Source organism: Balaenoptera acutorostrata, chromosome 8, assembly GCF_949987535.1.
Source record: "Balaenoptera acutorostrata chromosome 8, mBalAcu1.1, whole genome shotgun sequence".
Taxonomy (NCBI): Eukaryota; Metazoa; Chordata; class Mammalia; order Artiodactyla; family Balaenopteridae; genus Balaenoptera; species Balaenoptera acutorostrata.
In genome coordinates this window covers 85,571,956-85,590,845 of record NC_080071.1, presented here as the reverse complement: position 1 = coordinate 85,590,845, position 18,890 = coordinate 85,571,956, and the positions used below count along the sequence as shown (strand labels likewise).

Here is an 18,890-nt window from a genome sequence, read left to right as displayed (position 1 = left end):
CAGCTCGTGTGACAACAGTTGTGGGAAGCGAGGGTCAGAGGAGGGAGAGGCCGGAGTGACTTTAGACCGCAGTAAGGGGTTTCCTGCTGAGGGGACGGTTGAGGGCGGGCGAGGCCGGAGACGGGGTCTGCGCCGAGCAGTTACTTCAGCCGTGGGAAGTTGAGGCTGAGGGAGGATGACGCCGAGAGAGGATGCAGGGGGGCGTGAAAGAGACCGAGAAACTTGGCCGAGAGGAGCAGAGCATCCTTCTAAATAGATCAGCGTGGAAATTGGGGGGAGGGGGTCAGGACCTGTGGGAGGGAGGTGGACCAATTGTCGCGCCAGTCGTATTAGCATTCAGAGCGAGTCAGGCGATTAATTTATTTATATGTGGATTACATAAAACCTATTATAACGTTTGTCCATTCGGTTCACCCTCCCTCTCTCTTCCATCCTCCTGCATAGTGAGTGGGTTTCTAGTTCGGAAACAAGTTAGAGGGGAGTTCAAATAACGAAGGTGGTAAAATCCCCAATCCTGTCCTTTCTTCGTGTTGCTCCTTTCCTCAGAATAAGAGAAATCTTTCATTTGCTGGAGGAAAAAATAAAGATTTAAAAACACATGCACATCGTGGGGCGCGGGGGGGCTGGGGGGTATCTTAGACATTTGAACTCCTGCTGGGGGACGGGAGGGAACTGGTTACCCCGTGTGGCGAGGAGGGAACGGAAGGGGCTGCTCCTAAACCCTTAAGACAGATTGGTTTGTTTTTGATAACGCCGTCTTACTTTGGAGGAGGTGTAGCTTAAGCTCCGTGCCTGGCGGTGGGTATGGTTCAGTTGCTTCGTTAGGTCACTGGGGGAGAGAGAGTGTCAGTGTGGGAACGTGGGGCTGTGTGGGGCGGGAGAACGTTTAATAGCGCCGTGGATCTGTTCCGAGTGGACGTCTGACTGCTCCCCTGCTGCCTCCCTTCCTCGTCGGCCTTCCCCGATCTTGCCTGGACTGCCGGCTCACCCGATCCCCGGGCTTTCCTCTGGTTTGTAGGCCCTTCCGTGGTGTGTTGAACTTTCTGTTCCTCTCCAGTCTCTTCAGCTATTTTTGGCAGTTCATTTGTTAAAGACCCGGAAAGTTGAGGCTCAGAATCTCCTCTCCAAAAGCAAAACAAAACAAAAAAATACGGGGTAGAAAGTTGAAAGAGCTATTGAGTGGGGTAAAAAACCGACGTTCGGAACAAAGGTCCTAGTTGTTAGAGAAAAAGGCAAGAGGCCTATGTATGAGGCCTGTGTGTGTCGCATTTACCCGGGGCGGGGGGGGGGGCGGGGGGAGCAGTTAGAGCTGAGGAGTGGTATTATCGGAGGTTTAGAGACGATAAATGGTAGAGGGTTTTATTGAGGCTTATTTTCATATTTAGAGCATGCAAAGAGATCAGTATTAAGTGTGAATTTTAGAGGAGGCACAGTTTCCAATTGTTTTAGAAACTCCCTGCTCCACATTCAGCCCCAGCTTTTATGTCATCTTTGTGAAATTGGGGAGCTTTTCATTTATTTTAAGCTTAAAGAGAGCACATTAACATGGCTGGGGGTTGTGGGCTTTGTCCACATCTGCCTTTCTGTGAATGTGCCAATATCCATAAGAATTGAAGAACTGTAATGAAGATTATCATTGTTTCCATTCGCTTCCCAGTTTTTTCAGGAGTTTGAGTGGTTTTTAAGTCTGTTCAGCTGACGTTTCCTATTTAATTTGTGTCCATGAACAGGCTTTTTGTTTTATTTTTCATTTAGTTTCTAAAAGTTTTAGAACACTTTTGGCAACTAGAGTTCCTGAAGGTGCTAAACAAATATTTTTAAGATGAATGGGATGCTAGGCCAGGGTAAAATCAGTGCTTTCACCTAGCAAAGTAAATTTGAAGTAATGTTTACTTTTCCATTGTAACTTTCAAGCTTACTGCATTTGTTATCTGGTTAAGGTTGTATGATCCTATTTTAAGGATATCATCCTAGCAAAGAAGACACATGCTGGCCTGGGAATTCATAACACTGCCAGTTAGTAGCTGTGTGACCTTGAGCTGTTCTCTGACCCTATCTGGCCTCCATTTATTTTAATCTGTAAAATGGGGGTGGGTAGTCCCTATCTTACCTACTGGCTGGTTGTGAGATCCAGTGGATATAATGGCTGTGAAAAACTACAAACTGCTAAGTAAGTTTAAGACAATTGTCATTAGCTTTAGAAAATTACATTATCTATTTTGAGGTAATTACAAAAAGATTAACTTTCCTCAGTGGTGGTGGTAGGCGGTGTCTATGTAAAGTAGGTTGGAGATACGAAGTTTATAGCACTTTATAATTTGAAGTTGCTGCTAGATTGGTAGTGGAACTTGGGCCCAATTTTTATGTTACAGTAATTTTTTTTTTTTTTTTGCATCAGTATGCTTGTTCACCAAACATTGTTAATTCTGTTGAGAGAAACTTCAGACAAATTTCTTTGTGTTTTTATTATGGACAAAATTTATACCTATTCTGGTTTGTGGCTTTTATGAAATTGACTTTCTAGTATCAGAGACTACAATTAAGGAAAAACATTTCTGAATCTTGATCTGTTTTCTTCACAGAATATGGGGAGTTTTTTGTTTTTAATTCTTTTAAGTGGATGGGTGGGGTTCTTTTTGAGCAAATGTGATACCAATTGCTGCTTTATTTTTGCCTGTTTGCTGAGGTAATTTGATGGACTTAAATTGAAAAAGCAACCTACTTGTTGCTTTTCGTCTTCATTCAGGTTCTTGCTACTGCCAGCCTGACATGCACTTTTCCCACATTTGAATCCTCTTAGGTTCACTGCAACTCACAAGCACTTCCTCAAAAGTTTCTACCCCATGATCTTTTCCTTTTATTTCTTTGTTATCTATACATGCTTCATTTTGTGATTATAGTGCTAGGTTTGTGGACATGCATTGCCTTTGTTTCCCTGACTGATTTATATGCTTCCTGAGGGCAAGGATTATCTAAATGTCATTGTGTTTTGCCTGAAGGTATACTCATAAACCTGATTGAAAATAACACCCATTTTCCTACCCACTCCAAACCAATAATGTTAGCCTGGCCTTGCTGGCTATGCAGCCAGTCTTCCTGCTTGGAAAGGTTCTTGGCCCCCGCAGATTTCTCAGGATGCTGTTTGGTGTAGTGCTCACAGTCTCTCACATCTTCCTCACTACTGTGCCATCAGAGTGCCTGGATAGGGTGGAAGAGTAGGAATTTGGTGGATATTATATAAGACATATAATTTGTAGGTTGTTATATAATCTTGGTGCTTGTAGTTCTTAACATGTAGTGTTAGCTTTACATTTGTGTATTTTCTTTTAGTGCCTGGATATAGTTCAGACAGCTATGCTACAGATTTCTTAAAGGCATAAACCTCTAGCAAATTGTTCTTTACAGTCTCGACCTGGTCTGCTAGGTTACTCTGTACACAGTGTGTGCTTGCTGTTATTTATGGTAAATAGATAAGCATACTGATGCCGAACCAGTCTTTTGATTTTTATTTAAGTAAAACTTAACTTGGCTAATGTCCTGGATTTTTAAAAATGCAGTTCTTTATCCCAATTTATTGATAGTTTCAGGGTATGGGCAAAAGAAGTTGTTTCCTAGACTGAAATAAGTCTGCTCGATAGTTTTTCTCTGAGGACTTTGAGATTTTGGTTTTGATTCTTCAGTAGTTTCATTAAACTGGATTGGCCAGAAGAAAAAGCTTCTTGGCGATTTTTCAGACTTACCGGTTTTGTCTTGAGTGTGCAGGAGCTGTTAATAGTCAGTTTTGCAGTTATGCTTGATTTAAAAAGTCATTCTAGGGGCCTAGAGTAAAAAAGCTGCCTGTTACTCTGTTCTTTCATTAATGAACAGCACTGTTCAAGTGAATATCTGATGTGAAGGTAAAAGACTTGGGTTCCAGTTCTGGCAATGCCTTTTCTATGTTTGTGACCTTGGGCAAGTAATTTAACCTTTGTGAGCTTCAGGTGCCTAACCTGAAACATGTGGTTATGGCCACCGACCCTAGAGTTAATTGTCATATAAATGCTCGAATGTTCAACGCTCTTCAGGAGATTAGGCTACCGAGATGGATTGGAACACAGAGCCCTTCCTCCACTGGTTCATTGCTGCATTGACCATTCCCTCATTTGTTAACACTGTTCTACCTAGAACATACTTTTATCAATATTATGTATGTAGGTATTATACTTGAAACTATTTTGAGCATAGAATAGTATTCCTTAGTTGATTATGAATTTCTTGAAGTTAGTCATTCCTGTATTCCTAGAATCTAGCACAGTGCCTGGCCCTTAATAAAGATTCTTTAAATGTTTATTAAAAGAATAAGTCTTGTGTGAATAAGATGATTCTGAAAGTGAAAATATTTTGTAATGGTTTAATGTAATGTCCTATTTGATTTGTTTCGATAAACATTTTTGGTCACTATTAATGCTAACAAGATTTTGGGAGTTTTCTTCTTAATCTGTTGGTATATATTTTAGAGACTGCAAGTTACTTTGAATCATACATATTAAAAAAAATTAGGGCAAGCCATTTCATATTCTTTAATTGTCCATTATTTGCATGTACTAGTTGACCACTTAAATGCTTCATTGAGGCCCTAAGTATGTTTTGAGACAGTGTGCGTGTTTGTTAATTATAAAATTGAGTTTTATACATCATTTTAGCTTACTCTGTTTCTTTTTAGAAAGGGTGTATTTATTTCTATAAATATAATGTTATTACCCCTACATGGATTCTTGAATGCTATTTATAAGCTGAAGTGTCTATCAACAAGCCTTCAAGACTTCAAGTTACAGCATTTCAATGTGTATCTTAATCAACTTGTTGGCTGTCATAACCAGTGAGTTCCACCCTGACTTCACAACTCCTACTCATTCCACCCATGGGCAGCATTCTGAATAAATAGATGTACCTTGTGCCGTCGTCTTAAGGTCACATTAACTCATTTTGAAGTCCTCGTACTGGTAAACATGTGTGATGCCCTGGAAACCCAAAGTGAGTTTGTACAGATAGCTAATTTGAAATTCACTGTTGAGTTGTAATTTAAGCTGCTTTGTGTCCTTAGAGAGCAGGTTCATGGAGATCATATGGAGGGCCTCCCCCAGCCCCCTTTTTAAAAAAAATTTGTAAAACCCAAGTGCTTGTAGTTGCCTTGTAAACAGCAAATATGTGAAAATTCTATAACTTCTCTGGCCCCAGTATTTTGTAATCCTGTTTTGCACTCTTGGCTGCATGCAGTCAGATTGAGCTGTTTGTTCCTCTCTGAACACACCCAGGAACTTCATTCTTGCCTTGGCTTTGATTGTCTGTCTACCTGGGTTGTCACCCCTCCCCCATCTTGTACCTTTTGTAGCTACATGTACACCCTTAACTTTTTTTTTTGAATTTTATTTTATTTATTTATACAGCAGGTTCTTATTAGTTATCCATTTTATACATATTTGTGTATATATGTCAATCCCAAGCACCCTTAACTTTCTTTCAGTAGCTCCTGTAAGATTTTCAGTCTTCACTCTCTTCTCCCCTTCTCCCTTCTACAACATTTTATTTGTTTCAGTTATGGCTTTCACAGTCTGTCTTATTAGTTGTTTACATCTTTTTTATGATATCATCTTTGGCTTCTTGGGGGTAGAGGTCCCATTCTTCTCTCCTTACAGAGGCTGGCACAAGGCTCCAACATAGTGTGCTGTACATGGTAGGTGGCAGTGGTAGAGTTCATTTTGGTGACACATTGAGAAACTATATTGTGAAGTAATAGTAAAGTATTGACACAGTTTACTGTGAACTTGCTTATTTTATTTTATTTTTTGACAGCTTGCAGGATCTTAGTTCCCCGACCAGGGATTGAACCCCCGGCCCTCAGCAGTGAAAGTGCAGAGTCCTAACCACTGGACCACTGGGGAATTCCCTCAACTTGCTTATTTTAGTTTTTCAGGGCTTGGTAGCTGAGTGTAGGATCCTAGAATATAAAATTCTCAGAATTAGGCTCATTAAAATCAGGTACTTAAGGGATTGTTAAGGCACTAGACTGTTTTAGTGACTTGGTTACCCCAGGTTTAGCATTTGGGGATTATGTTCATTAGTAGATGAAATTTGTTTATCATTACAAGTTTTTATCGAGTGCTTACTGTGCACCACAGGACTGTGCTGGGACGAATACAAAAAGGACTTAGTTTTTGTCCTTTGAGTTTCGTTATGTTTCATTTAGTTGATAATCACTTTTATTCTTAAACTGACTTGATAACTATGTATAATTAGCATAGAGAAGTATTCTGTAAATATTCTAAATGCAGGTTTTCTGCATTTAGAAAACCTGATATGAGAGTCTAATTTAAGAAACAGATGAATTAGGGCATGCTTTTTTGGCTGTACTGAATAAATTGTTGGAAGTGCCTTCATTATACACATATTTCATCAGTAACGAATGCATGTGCATTTCTGGTTCCATATAAGGTTTACCCTCTTGGAGAGTGCTGAGGAGAAATTAAGAGACATAAAAAGAGATGTCTTATTTCAAAATGTACTAATATTGCAGATAAACTCAAATTATGTCAAAAGAATATAACATTGTGCACATTTGTTATTAAGTACAAAGTTGAGTTTTATACAGTGAGTACTCAGAAGTTTAGAGAGACTGAAGTTATTGAGGAAGACTTTATGGAGAGAGGAGGGGCTTGAGCTGGCCCTGATTGTTCGGATAGGTGTAGAAAGGACTGGGAGCTTAAAGGAGTAGTTGTGGCGAGGGTCTAATGGCCCTCTGGAGTAGAGGGTCCACATTTATGAAATAACAGGAAATTTGGACTGAAATTATTGAGGTTCTTAAATGGGAGATTAAGAAATTCGATTTAAATAGACATGTTGAAGTTATGGTAGATACATGAATAGGCAGTGACAACGTGAAAAGATATTTAATTTGTAAATGAACTGAAAAGAAAACTAAACATGCTTTTAGATCTTATTTTTCTTTTTATGAAATTGCTTCCCTTTTTAGGACTGCATATAAGGGTCTTTGTGGTAAGTTTTGGGGCAATAAAAGCAGTGGAGGTCAAACTTCTTGTTCAGTTTCCCTGCTTAATAGTTTAAAAAGTTTTGTTCTGTAGACAGGAGCTGGTTAAGTGTCTAAATGACTCCCACTGCCCCTCTGTTCAGTCACAGAATTCTTCCTTTAGTGGAAGCTGGCAGTCGCTTTCCCTTAACTCATTCAACTATTGTTTATTCAGTGATTTAAAAAAAGTCAGTACTGTTTAAGAATTAATACATGTTTTTTGTGAGTTACTCAGTTATTTGTCAAGTCTTATTTATAGGAAAACCTTTTGCTTAGTATCTGATCTAATGCACTAAAAAAATGTTTAAAACAAAAGCAAATTGTGGTTTAAGTTTTTACATATTTTTTAAAAGGTGCAAATTAATATTAATCAAGTTAAATATTTTAATAAAATATTTGCCTCGCACTCTGGTTGATGTCACAGTAGACTATTTGTTACCCCTTTTACTTTTACAAAAGTACGTACAACAGGATTTCAAACATGGGAAATCAGGTTACATGTGGCTGAAGGGAAAATAAAGCAAAAGAGAATATTTATTTGGGGGTCTGGTAGCCATAATATTTAGCTTTCTTTAGCAGCTTTTATTTCTAGTATGTTCTTGTAGACTTTGCTGTCTGTAGTTTGAATTAACTTGATTTTTCCTTATGTGGGGATAGCAGAGATGCTAGCTGTTAGTGCAAGTTTATGACATAAAATAATATGTTAAGGCTGTATAGTACAAAATTTGTGGGGTTTTGTGGACTTCAGAATAAAAACATTTGTGAAGTCTCTGTATTTTACTGCTGCAACAGGCAGTAGTGCTTATTTTTCTGCAAGACAGTCATGCAGCTTCCTAGTTTTTTCCTTTATCAAGCATGTATTTCCATTTCTTCTGCCCACCTAGGGAAAGCGGGTGGGTTAGTCTCCAGAGAAATTAGACCTAATCTCTGCCCTTCCATCTCAGATCAAAAAGTATTTGGGCCCTTCTCCCAGTAGATGGCAACAATTAGGCTCATTTTTGAGAAGATTCAGTAGTTCTTAACTTCGGGATCAGACCTGTTTGCTAATTATTTCTCAACTGTCATTAGGAATTTTAGTATTGATTTTCACATTTTGGCCTCAAAATACTTTTGACAGAAAACTAGACTTTTAATTGCAGAGTTCATCGCCTTTTCACCTTGCCTTTTGACAAGTTTTGCCCTTCCAGTTACTGCTATGAAGTAAGACTTGGGGAATTTCAGCCTTTGGTGTGGCACTGTAAGATAATCTGCTTCTGCCTCTTCTAACCAGCTAGTATTACTTTTCAGCTGCCTGGATATTAGGCCATGCCATTTTTTCCCCAGGTATCTTTCTTATTACACAAACTACTGAGAGGAATCACTGAAGAGATAACAAACCATCATTTGGGATCTTTGTTGTAGCACCTGTTTTAGGTGATATTCAATTTATTTTTCTTGCATCAGCTGAGGTTTTGGTAAACTTAATGTTTGCTGGAATTAGCAGCTTTTCTGTCTCTTCTGTGGGCTGGGCCTTCTGCTTCACTCATGTGTTTACTTATATTCAGCATATTAATGCTTTGGTTTTTGTTACTAAAATTAAGAGGATTCATAATTGTGCAGTTAACTTGAGTTTACTATATTTAGAGAAAGTTAGAACTTTTTCAGGATACTTGCTGAGTTTACTTGAACATATAATGCTATAGTAAAGGATTTGGGAAGTTTCCATATTACTTAAGAGAGTTTTAAAATTAGGAATGGCTTAATCCATAGTTCTTTTAAGGAATGTGAAGCCGAGGATTTAGTAAAACTATAATTCTAAAAAATTCTGCAAGGATTTCTGTTTTAAGGGCTGGTATTAGCATCATGGTACAAGGGAAGAAATTATCTTGGTTTCAGCAACTGCTGCATTGATTTTTAAAGATGTTTTTTGAATTAGCAATACTCTCAAATCTAGAAAAACAACCATTTATGACATCTCTGTTCTCAGTGAAGTTAGTCTGAAGTTAGCAGTGCAGATAGAATTAATATATATGAATAATAAGCAAGTGGTATGCATTATTATAAGTAGTTTTGAACACTTATTATTTCAAGTCCTAGGTTAAGGTATGGGATGATGAAGATATACAGATGTGGTCCTTGACTTTGAGTTTATAATCTCATTAGGGAGGGTGGTAAACTTGGGGACAAAATTAACCATAAAAACTCTTAAGCTGAATTCTGAGACATAACTCAGATGCCTCATCAGGTGACTAGCTGTTTGGAATAGAGAATATGGTAAAAATATTACCAAGATATTTCTCAGAATAGTCATGTTATCTGCATCCATGTATACTTGCCCACATAGAATTCTGAATTCAGTTCCTTGTTTTGTTACCCTTGTGATGTGACTTTCACTGTAAGTGTGTTTAATATAGTCAGTAGTGATGTAAATCAGTCCAGTGGTATGGGAGATTAATGGCATAATAATAGTAAAAGGAAAGCCTTCATGAATAAAAGCTACAGCAACTAACCTCTATTGAATTCTTTCCTTGGTACAATGGTATTTTACATGGGTTAACAGAGTCTCTGGAGGTGGGGTGGGGTGGAGATGGATAGGTGAATGGGTGAACTGAAGAGTCGGACATTCTAGACAAAGAGTGTAATGAGGGCGAATGAGTCTATATCAGAAGAGGATATAAATTTTCAGAAGTGGCAGAGGAGACTTAACTGTGCTAAGTAAATATATTCTGCATTCTGTGTTTATTTTAATGACTTCTTTGTCCCATATCTTTATATAAGGAAGATAGCCATATTCTTCCTATGCTTTGAGTATCCCTGGGTTATAACCCCAATTGGAATAACAGCAAAAATATAAATATAGTAGAAAATAAGATGGAAGTGTGACTCAATATCTGTGTATACATTTACATGAATGTTTCTCCTTAAAGTTGGCATTTTTATCATGTAATTTTAATCAGTTTTCATAGAAAATTTTGCTTTTCCATGGCTACACACATTTATATATTGTGAAGGAAGTGTCATTTAGAAAGAATATGGGCTTTGAGGCTAGACACTGTTTAAACAAGGTCCCCATATGCCAGCTGTGTGATCTTGGGCAAGTCATTTAAACTCTCTGAGGCTTAGTTTACTTGGGTATAAAATGGGTTGCTGTTAGGATCTTACATAAATAGTATATACTTGATAAATAGTAGCTGCTGCTATTTTTATTTATAGTGATAAAGAAAAAAATGTATGTTAATTTGACTATTTAGGGGAGGGTTTACACAATATCATCTTTCAGAACAGGGGTCAGCAAACATTTTTTGCAAGGCGCCAGATGGTGACTGTTTTTGGCCTTGCAGGTCAGCTCTTGTAGGGTGAGAGCAGCCATTGACCCTGTTCTCCTGAAACTTTACAAAGTGAAGTGGTTGGCCAGATTTGGCCTGTGGGCTGTAATTTGCCAACCTCTGCTCCAGAATATTACTTGCCGCTGTTTACTTTGTTCATAGGAATTTAAAATGCTATCTATATGTTTCAAAGATAACATGATAATGTCTAAGTGATAAAGGAGTTTAGGGTAAGTGGTTGAGAGCAAAGATTGGGATTCAGGACTTCCCTGGTGGCGCAGTGGTTAAGAATCCGCCTGCCAATGCAGGGGACACGGGTTCGAGCCCTGGGCCGGAAAGATTCCACATGCCTCAGAGCTACTAAGCCCGTGCTCCACAACTACTGAGCCTGCGCTCTAGAGCCCGCGAGCCACAACTGTTGAGCCAGCGTTCCACAGCTCCTGAAGTCCGCGCGCCTAGAGCCCGTGCTCCGCAACAAGAGAAGCCACTGCAATGAGAAGCCTGCGCACTGCAACGAAGAGTATCCCCTGCTCGCCACAACTAGAGAAAGCCTGCGCACAGCAACCAAGACCCAATGTAGCCAAAAATAAATAAATAAATTTTTTTTTAAAGATTAGGATTCAACTTAAATTTTGGCTCTAATGCTATTAGCAGTGTGACCTGCGGTAAGTCACTTCATTTTGTCTTCAGTTTCCCCACCTGTAAAATGGGAATAATAATACTAGGTTTGTTGTGAGGATTAAATTAGTTAATACGTAAAACTTTTAGAACAGTGCCTGGTACAGGATAAGTGCTCAGTGTGTTACCTGTTGTTAGTAACCATTCTTTTTGAGCGGAAGCATTTTTATTTTCCTTTCCTTTATTGATAACCTATCTAAAACAACAGGTTTGAGAAGAAAAGATGAATTTCTCTGAATCATCTTGGAATTACTTGAGTGACAGAGTTTTAGGCTTTGAAGGAGGAGATCAGTTGAGAGTGTTGGTAGACTCTGCAACAAGATGGACTTGGGTTCTGGTTTCCTAGTTGTTTGACCTTGGGCAAGTTGCTTAATGTGTAAATTATAGAAAATACATAATTTACAGGATTCCTTTGAGGTTTTTTTTAATATTTATTTATTTTTGGCTGCATCACGTCTTCGTTGTGGCATGCGGGATCTTTTCGTTGCGGTGCACAGGCTTCTCTCTAGTTGCAGTGCACAGGCTCAGTAGTTGTGGCATGCGGGCTCTTTAGTTGTGGCACGTGGGCTTAGTTGCCTCGCGGCATGTGGGACCTTAGTTCCCCCACCAGGGGTTGAACCCACGTCCCCTGCATTGGAAGGTGGATTCTTAACCACTGGACCACCAGGGAAGTCCCTCCTTTGAGTTTTTAATGAAAGTGAAGTATTAAGCACACTGCCTAGTTCACAGCTAAGTAGTTATATTACATTTTTTTGATTAGGATATTGGCTCTTAGGAGGAATTTAATAGTAGCTTTTATTCTAATATTTCTTTTAAATGATGACTTTTTTTCACAGTTGTATTAATGTATAAAGTTACAGTTGACAGTGTAAATTTATTATTTTTAAGATGTTATAATTTTGGTGTTGAGTACATTTAATAGTTAAGATGAAACTTTAAAGATTGAAGGAAAAATATCCCTGAGCTGGTATTACAGTAAGTGTTTTGAAAAGCTTTTCGGGGGGCAGTTTCTTCTTTTGATCTAGGTTCACAGGTTTATAAAAATGTTATAAAAGTAGTGTAAGGAGTATCCCAAATTCCTTTTATCCACTCTCAAGTTGAAGGTTTTATTGTTGTTGTTGTTAGAAGATAAATTTGTTTTCAAACTTTTTAATCAAAAACTTTTTTTTTTTTTAAAGAAGTAGATGTGGTAAAATCTACTGAAAAAAGGTCAATGTGGTGAACGCTTTTTTTTTTCATGTGGCTCTTTACCAGTGGTTATTCACTTTTCATAGCGCTGTGAATGCGCTGGAATGTCTTGGTCCTGACTCTTGGCCATCATTGGTGAACATTATTATACGGAGTCTTAAGGTCCTCATTGGCAGTTGGACATTCCTAAATATCCTGCTTTTTAAGGGACTTACTTGCTTTGCTTTGTTCAATGAGTGCTGCCCCGCTTCCCCGTCCTTACTAGTCGGTGGGCTTGGATATGTTTAGACCCTACTCTCTCTAGCTTTATAGTGTTGAGTTGCAAAACTACTTGCTAGAATTGTGTATTAAGTGGGTAAGTTGAGAGTGAGGGCTTGTGTCATGTGGTTTTAAGAGTGATAATTCTTGTAGCGCAAAGGTATTTCAGTACTTTTCTTTTCAGTTGAGGGGATCAGTAAGGCCTTTTTAAAACAGATACTTTAAACCTCTCTGGCTTCTGATAATAGTAAAAAAAAAAAAAAAAGTACCTTTATCTGAAGTAGGTAAGGGCCTGTTGTATACCAGGCAGACATATGTAAAACCTTTTGCCCTTAACTTTCTCGACATATCTTCTCTTCCTAAATGCCTAAAATTACTAATTTTAATCCTAAATTTCCTGAATTCCTAAATGTCTTTCCCTTTGCCTACCATTCCTTAGTAATGGCTCCTACTATCTGTACTTGCCTGCTTGAAGAGTCTTAGGTAAGAGGACTTAAATATTTTAAAAAATAAACTAATAAGTTTACAATAGTTTCAGATTTACAGAAAAGTTGCAAAGATGGTTACCCTACACTCCTCACCCAGTTTTTTTAAGATCTTCCATTACTGTGATATATTTGACTCAACTAATGAGCCAATACTGATACATTATTACTACTTACACTTTATTTGGACTTCGTTAGTTTTCTTTTTTTATAAATTTATTTATTCATTTATTTAATTTTTGGCTGCATTGGGTCTTCGCTGCTGCACGCGGGTTCTCTCTAGTTGCTGAGAGTGGGGGCTACTCTTTGTTGCGGTGCGCAGGTTTCTCATTGAGGTGGCTTCTCTTGTTGGGAGCACAGGCTCTAGGCGCGTGGGCTTCAGTAGTTGTGGCTCGCGGGCTTAGTTGCTCCGCGGCATGTGGGATCTTCCCGGACCAGGGCTCAAACCCGTGTCCCCTGCATTGGCAGGCGGATTCTTAACCACTGCACCACCAGGGAAGCCTTGGACTTGCTTAGTTTTTACCTAATGTCTTTCTGTTCCAGGATCCCATCCAGGGTGCCACATTACGTTACATTTAGTGAGCAACTTTTAAAAACTCAGAATTTTTGAGGCATGTGTTTCTCATTATAAAGCACAAAGTGATAGTTAAAATCTGAATAAAGAAAAATATAAGAAAATTAAGCACCATACATAATCTTACCATCTTATATAAACATTTTTGTATTTTCTTCTAGCTTTTGTTTTAATAAAAATGGGTCCATATTATATGTTTCCCCGTGCTATTATGATGAACATTTTCCTATTTCATTATGAGTTCTTCATTAGTTTGCTTTGTATTTATTTGACTTAACCATAATTTAACTAATCTTCTAGTCCTTTGTTAGATTTTTTAAAAACTGTTACAAGGAATAGTTTTGTACCTAAAGCCATGTTTTAAATGGGGTGTCTTCCTCCCTTGTGTTTTGTATTAACTTGGGAAATGTTCTTGTATGTATGTGAGACGTGTGTGTGCTGTGGCAGTCCGTGGGAAGAGTTGGAAGGCTCCTCATGACTTTCAGGGTCCTGCGTGGACTGGCTCTTGCCCACCTCTTTGACATCATCTCCTACTTCTTTCACCCTTTACTTGCTTTTCTTGTTGGCCTGTAGTGCTCTTCTAGATCTTACCTGGCTGTTTGTTGCCTCATGCATGAGATCTTGGCTCAGATGTTACCCTTCAAAGAGACCTTACTTGGTCACCCTATCCACAGTAATTCATTTATCGGATAGGAACATTTCACTTGCAAGTACTAGAAAACATGACTAACAGCGTCTTAAACAGACTGGGGTTCATTTTTCCTCATACAGCATGGTTCAGCTGTACAGTGGTTCCAGCAAGGACCAGGCTCTGTGTGTTTTTCTGCTCTGCCTGCCTTAGCAAGTGGTTCTCTTGGACACCAGATAACTGTCATGGCTTGAAGTCATTGTGTCCATCTCATATCGGAGGCAGGAAGGAGAAGATGAGGTGTTTTTTTTTTTTATACAGAAAGCAAAAGTATTCCTGGAGGATGCTTAGCGTACCTCACCATACCTCTTGCTGGGGAGAACTAGGCCGCACCTCTGGCAAATATAAAAAGGTAATGATATTTTTGTATAAAGGTAGGTTTAGACCATTGCCTTTTAAATTCTTTTGATCTGCAGTCCATGATAAGAAATGCCTTACTTTGCATCACCAGTGTATATGTAGATACATGTATGTAACTGAAATAAATTTCACAAATGATACTTAACCATTACACATGCTGCTATTTTCTATTCTCTACTTTGCTTAAAATTTCTGGTTATGACCTTTTAAGATGGAGGATTCTTAACCTTTTTTGTGATGAGGACCCTTTAGCAATCTGAAGCTGTGGACTCCCCAAAGTAATATTTTTAAACTCATAAAGTGAATGCTGAAGACAAAACCCAAATACGTCAGAATGTTAAAATCTAGCTCTCAAACTGTTAAACTAGTTTGTTGTAGTGTAGTAATATGTTTCTTTATTAGCCCTTTCAATAACATGATCTAGCAGCTGTTCAAAGCAGTGATGAGTGTAAATGATATTTTGAGGTATCTGTAACAATTGTAATGTGATATGATAATATGTGTGACTTCTCTTAGTGCAAAGTCAAAGGTACTGCCAGTAATATTGTGGTTTGTTGCCTGTTCATGATAGAAGAAAAAGTTTTTCAGTTAGAGGTTGGTGAAATTATTTTTTTCAATCCACGTTTGTGAACTCCTGATTGTGAACCCCTGGTCTAAATTGCTTCCAAGGCGCTCATCTTGCAGTTTGAGGAAAATACAAATCATGGCTCATCCTCTAGGGCCAGGGGAGTAGCTTACTTCCTTGGAGAGGACGGGGTTTGTACCCCATGTAAGGCAGGGTTCTTTGAGCAGGGAGGAGAGGTGGGTCGGACGGGGTTTGGGTAGGGAGCGCTGTCTTCTTCCTCCTCCTGACTGTAGTCTCCTCCTCCTCCTCCTCCTTTATTCTCCTGAGTGCTTGATTTTCTCACAGTACTATCTTATTTGCTCTTTGCCTGCCTTCCCTAGTAGAATATCAGTTCCGAGAGGGGAGAGACTGTCTTATTTACCCCTTTCTCCCAGGGCCTAAAACCTGTGAAGTAGGGTAACCAATAAATATTCGTTAAGTAAATGAGTAGCTGAATAAGACCCAGCACTCCCATATATCAGCTAACAAGACTGGGCCTGGATGTCCTCTAATTCTCCCCTCCGTCCCCCAAAACAGGTGCAACTGATGTAAAGGCTTAAAAGTGAGATCATTTATGTAAAGTCACTGCTATGAAGTGCTATGCAAATGAGATGGTTTTTTTTCCTTAATGGAAGATTGTAAAATGACTTGTGTTCATGTGGTTCCCCACCTTGCATTTTTAAAAGTGTGGGTATATCTCAGATGGTTTATAAACCAGGAGCAGAGATATTTTTAGAAATTAGTATAGGAGAAATAAAAAGAAAATTACTCTCTGTAAAGAATTGTAGTCTAAGGACATTAATCTAAATCTCCCTGGAGTTAACATTTCCCCCCCTACCCCTTTAACCTTAAAGCAATCTGCTTTCTCTTCAGCGGGCGGTTTTTTTTCCGCTTTTTAAAGTGGGTTGACTTAAAATGCAGCAAACCTGATTAATGAAAGTGCTGAAAGAATTGGTTGCTATCATTAATTTTTTGTTTTAAGTTGGTGGTTAACACACTTTATTTTAAAGTTTTCTTAAAACAATATTCCTGACTTATAAGACATATCAGTGCCTTTGCACGGTTAGAACATAAACATCTGTTGATAGAATACATTTTTTCTGGTCCTCATAACTGTCTTGAATATCTACTCCTCAGTCTTCAGGCTTAGTTAAAAAGTTTAGTTAAAAGGTAATCTAGTAATTTCTTTTGGATCACAGGGCTTTGTGAACCCTAGAAGAACTTCTTTGGGGACAGATACGTGATATTATCCCTGTTGGATTTATTGTTGTTTGCTTTAGAAAAAGTCATGGTGCTTAAATTCATTCAACATTCGGTATTGTGGAATTTAACAGTAAAATGTTTGTTCGTTCCTATGCAGACACTTCTGGTTTTCATTTTATTTTTATATTTTATGGGCTGTGAAGTGAGAAGCTGTCATTTGTTTAGAATAGAGACTAGGAAGATGTGGTGTAAGTAGTAAGGAAATCAGATTATCAGTGAGGTTTAGTAATTGCCTTAGAAAATGCACTCTGCTGTATTTAGGAGTCTTTTCATTCTTAACAGATGATGATCATTTATCTTTAAAATGTCAGTTGGTTTACAGTACCTCCCAATACCTGTTGGGGGAAGAGTCTGGTGTATCACACTTTGTTGGCATATTTGAATGTTTAAAAGCAACACATTCAAGGTTTTCCTTTTTATACAATACTTTGGAAGACAGGAAATATTTTCAGAGCAAAGTAGTTTTTTTCTTTTTTAAGTGGCTTTATTGAGATATAATTCATATGCCAGGCAGTTCACCCATTTAAAGTGCATAATGTGTTTAATATTCTCAGAGTTGTGCAAGTATCACCACTATCTAACTACAGAACATTTTCATCACTCCAAAAAGAAACCCTCTGTTTGTTGGATTCTACACACTTTTAGGTTAAGTTTTAGAATTGACAATTCCATTGTGAGGTAGTGTCTTCCTGTTGGTTAAAATCTTAACCAGTCCCCTGCCCCCAGCCATCTTGCCCTGTTGTGTAGATGGAAACTACCTGTTACTTGGCTTTCTCCTCCTAGGAGGGCTCATCCCTTTTGGCAGTTTTGACTTACTGTTTCTACTTAAAATTGTTGTTATTTGAATTTAAACATTCTGTTAACTGGAAGGTAATGCTTATTTGTTAACTGTGATGACAGTGTCACTTGAAGAAGGCTGGATAGGAAATTGTTCTTGGAAGATGCCAAGTTCACTTCAGAACCAAACTCAGAGTGGTGTTTCTACTTGTCAGGGAGCAATTTACCAGTTCTTTTTGATATTGCACAGTTATAGAAGTCCAGCTAACAGGTAGAAATAAAATTTGTGATTGGCTCTTAGAAACTTCTATCCATTTTTTTTATTATTTAGAAGTTTATATGGAATGTTTTGTTTTAAAAGACCTGTTAGCACATTCTGCATTCTTATATTTGGTATGCAGTTTGGTTGGAAGAGTTTAGGTGTGAGTTGTGTGTTTGGGGTGTCTTTTGTCATTTTAATTGTTAGGGTGTTGTCAGGCTTTCCTTTCAGACCCATCTCCAGCTATTTGCTGTTCATTTGTTGTTCATTTGTTCATTCATTCATTCATGCTCCTAGGCTTTTCTGAAGCAGTTTCGCTGTGTGGAAACACCCCTTTTGCATTCCATTCCTAATAGCTCCCTTCTGTCCTGGGCACATAACTTTTTATCCATAACAGTTTTCATATTTCCACCCCTGGGAGGTTTTTGGCTCCCTGAGGGCTTGGGTTGCTCTTGTGTAACAGTACTTAAGGTAGTAATCTATCATCTTTTACTCTAGTTGTTAACAGTTTGGTCTTCCATTGTTCTGAGCCTCTCAAAGTCCCTTTAAATCTTGCATGCATCCTACCAAAGTCCCCAACCTGCTCACCTCTGAGTTGTCTTTAAAAGAAGGCCAGGACTAGCTGATGTCTCAGCACAGCACATGATGGAATCTTCCGGAACCCCTTTGGCACTTCTGGTTTATTCTTTTTGTTTTTTGTGAATTTTTTCCCCCCCCCAGAAGAAACTTAACTGTCCTGTTTTACATCCTAGAGGTGTGGCAGTACTTTCTCTTTCTACCTCTCCCTCTAGTTTATTTTGGTTATTTTTCTATTTGTGAGTGAGAAATGATTGAGCATAGAAATTTGGTGGCTCTGGTTTTGTTCAGTTCTTTCTCTTGTCTAATACAAGTTTCATCTTCATATTTTTCTTCTTTTTAAAGTTTAATAAAGGATGGGAAAAGAGTTACCAAATTTTAAGATTTCTTGATATTGATTTTAATGTATTCAGTAGTGCTATTTGGTTTTTCAGAGTGGAACCTTATTTTAGTGATACTGAATGTGTTATCACTTAAAAATGTTGATTTTTAAACATTTATATAACATACTACAAATGGAAAGTTATAAACTGGGTTTGATGGGTATGAATTTGTCCTTTTAAAGGACAGTGTAATAGAAAATTGGTCCAAGAGTCAGGAGACTGCTAATCTGATTTTAAGCTTAGATACTTGAGCCTAGATGAATTTCCTTTGAGCCTCTCTTCTGTTAAATATGAGTAAATTTTTTCTTTCTATAATTCTGGGGTTGTTAGGATTTAAGAGAGAGGCCCATGTCAGAAGAATACAAAGTATTTGTATAGAACAACAATATACAAAGACTTAATAGTTTTGTCTTTGTTATTGGAGGAAAT

General features: G+C 38.2%; 1 protein-coding gene across 18 annotated transcripts in view; it reads left to right on the top strand.

Moving 5' to 3' along the window:
* Positions 1-18,890, top strand: part of TRIP12 (thyroid hormone receptor interactor 12) — a 144,447-nt gene that overhangs the window by 1,861 nt on the left and 123,696 nt on the right. The window lies entirely within an intron of this gene.